We start from the raw sequence: 4,057 nt of genomic DNA on the forward strand, positions 1-4,057 counted from the left end.
TCCTAACTTCTCAAGGGTTTTATTCAGCTTCTGCATAACCATATAGGGCAATCTCACATTTTGCTAAAGAATTCATTCTCTCGGGGCTAGTAAGTGAAATCCTCCAGATCCCAGTTGACTCACTGGCTGAACTCAAGGGCACTGTAACAGGTTCCCTGGCACTTGTGGTTCAGCCAGATCCGCTGTCTGTACATGAACGTGTAGCTGCTTAACTAGAACTCACACAGCGTCAAGAGGCAACTAGTAGAGAAAGAGGCCCAGGAAATCATAGGCATGAGAGAAGAGCAGCTGAGCAGATTATAGAAAGCTCTATGCTAGGGTATCCCTTGGACTACAGCCCTGGAGCTCTCTAGCAAAGAACACTAAGGATCTCACCAAACTACAGATCCCAGGATTCCACAGGACATGGCCCTGGTATTCAAAGAGGATTCAAGCTGCTATAACTGTGAAGTGCAGGTACTGTATGCTCCTGATTGTGAGCGTGAATATAATTATTCATGAGAGTTTATCACTCTTCCCATCCAACCCTATTCTCGTGGCGCAGTGGTTAAAATGCTGTACTGCAGCTAAAACTGTGCTCACGACCTGGGGTTCAAATCGCAGGTAGCCGGCTCAAGGTTGACTCAGCCTTCCATCCTTCCGAGGTCGGTAAAATGAGTACCCAGCTTGCTGGGGGGGGGCAATGTGTAGCCTGTATAATTAAAAAATTGTAAACCGCCTGGAGAGTGCTTGTAGCACTATGGGGCGGTATATAAGTCCAATAAATAAATAAATAAATAAAATTATTATCCTCTCTGTTATCTCCCATCATGTTCTCTCTTTCTCTCCTTTTCCCCTCTTCCTTCTTCACTCCACCCCATTTCCCTCTCTTGTAGCAGAATTGTGCAGATAATAAACCAAAATCAAAAGCCCTACCGGCATTCCTCATGGGCTCAAGCTACAGGACGACAGATTTAGACTGAGTATCATGAAAAACTTCTTAACTGTTAGAGCAGTACGACAATGGAACGAATAACATTGGGAGCTGGTGAGAACTCCAAACGTGGAGACAATCAAGATAAACTTAGACAACCACCTGGCAGTTCTTCTTTAATTTGGATTCCTACATTGACCGTGGGGGTGTGTGGACTCAATGACTTTATAAGCCCCTTCCAACTCAAATATTCCATGATTCCATTATTATTATTTATTGATAGAACTGTGAGCCTGCTTGACAGATCACCATAGGGAAACATTGAAAGTCTCTGTCCCAAGATGCATATAGTCTTGGAAAAGAGAGGATGCAGGAAAACCACTGAGCAATGGGTCTAAAAATTTGACTTCCTAGTGCCTTGGTACTACAACCACCATCATCACCAGTTAACACGACCAGTGATTGGGATTCTGGGAGTTTTAGTCTAATGATGTTCTGTGGGAACAAACTACAGTAAGTGAGACAGAAAGGAATAGCAAGAGAGTCATGGGCAGGAAGAAGCAGTAGTGAGGAAACTGAATACAGTTGAGTAGCCTCAGGCAGCTGTCCTTCATCCGGGAACGTGGAGTGACTGTTGAGCCAGAAGCATCTTTGGAAAACATATTTTTTTTCAGGGGGAGAATCTGAAGGAAGAGAATGTGTCGTGAGAAGTGTTTCCAGGTAAGAGGAAGTGAAGAGTAGTGGGCAGAGTCATTCAAAAGAGCAACAGGGCCAAGAACCACTGGATGGTGACTGATTTGACCCTCCCTGGAGTGAGGTACTTTAAGACCTGAGCCCAGAGAATGAGGGTGGAAGAGAAGAGGGCCAGAGAAATTTAAAGAGTGTTTCTCCTCACAAGAGAAAATTCCCCTCTACTGAATTCAGAACATAGTTTTGGCAGAACAAACAATACAGCAGCTGCCAAATAGCTAGGGGTGTGTGTGAAAAAATGTGACAAGAGACAGGGATAAGAATACCCCACCTTGGGTGGGGTTTGTTTCCTTGTTATTACCCTCAAATATTAACAGAATGGTGTTGGGTTGCATTGCAAGGAAGATTACAGGATGTGACCTCCATCATCTTAGTTTTCATTTGTTACAAACTGGGGTTCAGCTTTGCCCACCCCTAAGAGATCATCCAAAGTATTTAAAGGTTCACAGGATTTTAGGCATAAACTCTGGATTTTCTAATCTGTAATAACTATCATACTCCCAGTTCTACATCGTCCTTCCCTGTCCTGGTGCTTTCAGAGATGTTAGACTACAAACTACGTCATCCCCAGCCAGGATGACACTTGTAGTCTAACTCACCTGGAGACCATTTGGCTAGAATAAATCACTCTATAAATCTTCCTAACTTTGGGTTTCCCAGCTGTCATTGGATTGCAACTCCCAGAATTCTTTGCAAGCACAGCCAGTGGTGAAGGCTTCTGGGAGTTGCAGCCCAAGAATGTCTCGGGAGCCAAGGTTGAGAACCATTGCTCTACAGAAGTCCTCAACCTTTCACCGTTAAGATGTTTTGGCTTTCAGCTCCCAGAATCCTTCATAGTTGGGCATGCTAGTTGGGGCTTCTAAGAAGGGGCAGATGAAAGACCCTCACCCCCACTTTGGATACAGATGATGCCTGACCCACCCTGTACCCTTTCAGTGACATTCTGACTTCCCCAGGTCCATGACATGGTGTTCACCTTTGCAGATCTGTTTCAAAAGCAAACAAGTGAACAAACAAACAAAAACAAAAAAGTGCTGCACATGGTGCAAACACAAACTGCTGAGACCTGGTGACACTACTACTCACTCAAAGCCCACACAACAATAATCTTTCCACAATCGCAGATACACTCAGATCTTAATAGTATAATAATATTACACTGACGTTTGGTAAACTGAGCTGATCACAAGATCTCAGGGCGGGTAACTGAGCCCTCTAAAGCTATTTAAAAACATGAAATCCTTAAACACTTTGAAACACATAAAATCAAAACATTAAATCCATTGCATTAACACACCTGCACAGGCCAACATACCCAGCCCTCAAAAGCTCTTAAGAAATACGCATGTTTTGAGTCGGCTCTGAAATGATGCCAATTGAGTCTCCAAGGGAGGGCATTTCATTAGGTGTAGTGCTCTAGCCAAGGAAACCCTCTCCCACATCTTCACGTAATGAACCATTCTCAGTCGTGGGACACAGGAGAGGGCCTCTCCAGCAGATCCTAGCCCTTGGGCAGGTTTATATAGGGAGAGGCACTCCTTCAGATCTCCAGGTCCCAAAGTCATGTACAGTAGGGCTTTGTTAAGGGATCATCAACACCTTGAACTCAGACTAGAAGCATACTGGCCGTTTGTGCAAATCCTTCAGAACAAATGTCATGTGGGCTTTGAAAGATGCTCCTGTTAGCAGTTTAGTTGCTGCCTACTGCCTTTGCTGCAGCACCTGTGTCATCTTCAAGGGTAGCCCCATACAGAGTGCATTGCAGTATTCTATCCAGGAGGTTACCTGGGCACGAACTTTTAACTTCCCAAATACCTGGCCATGGTGCCTGGGACACTTGGGAGCTAATGTCCAAACATCTCAATGACCAAAGCTGAGAGCTGCTGATTTTAGACTAACTTCCAACTCCTCTTAATCTATTGCTGAAAAAGATGCTTTATTGCCTTCCGTGCATTTGATTCATTTGCTTTGCAACAGCTCCCTCTTCCACAGATTTCAAAGCCCAGTCAACCATGGCTTCCTTGGTAAATCTAATTGTGGCCGGGGTGGGTGGGGTGAGGGGACTACAAACTTCAGCTGCAATGTGTGTCACTGAAAGGTGTGTGCTGCACACCATGTCTTAGCCATTATGTACGCAAAAATTGGTGGAGGATCTGTGTCTCTCCACTTGCTGTTAGATTCCAATTTTGGGAATCCATCCCAAAAAGAATCTTGTCAAATATTTGGGACTGATCTTCAAAGCTCAAGGAGAAGAGAGAAGGTAGAAACCAGCACTGGGAAGGAGGGGGACCAGCTGTAGCTCCCCTCACTTCTTTTCCTCCCCTTTTCCTTCCTCCTTAATAGCAGCTACAACTTAACAGGCTGCAAAATCTTTCCGAGAGCTCAAATAAAACA

This window comes from Pogona vitticeps, chromosome 2 (genome assembly GCF_051106095.1).
Source record: "Pogona vitticeps strain Pit_001003342236 chromosome 2, PviZW2.1, whole genome shotgun sequence".
Taxonomy (NCBI): Eukaryota; Metazoa; Chordata; class Lepidosauria; order Squamata; family Agamidae; genus Pogona; species Pogona vitticeps.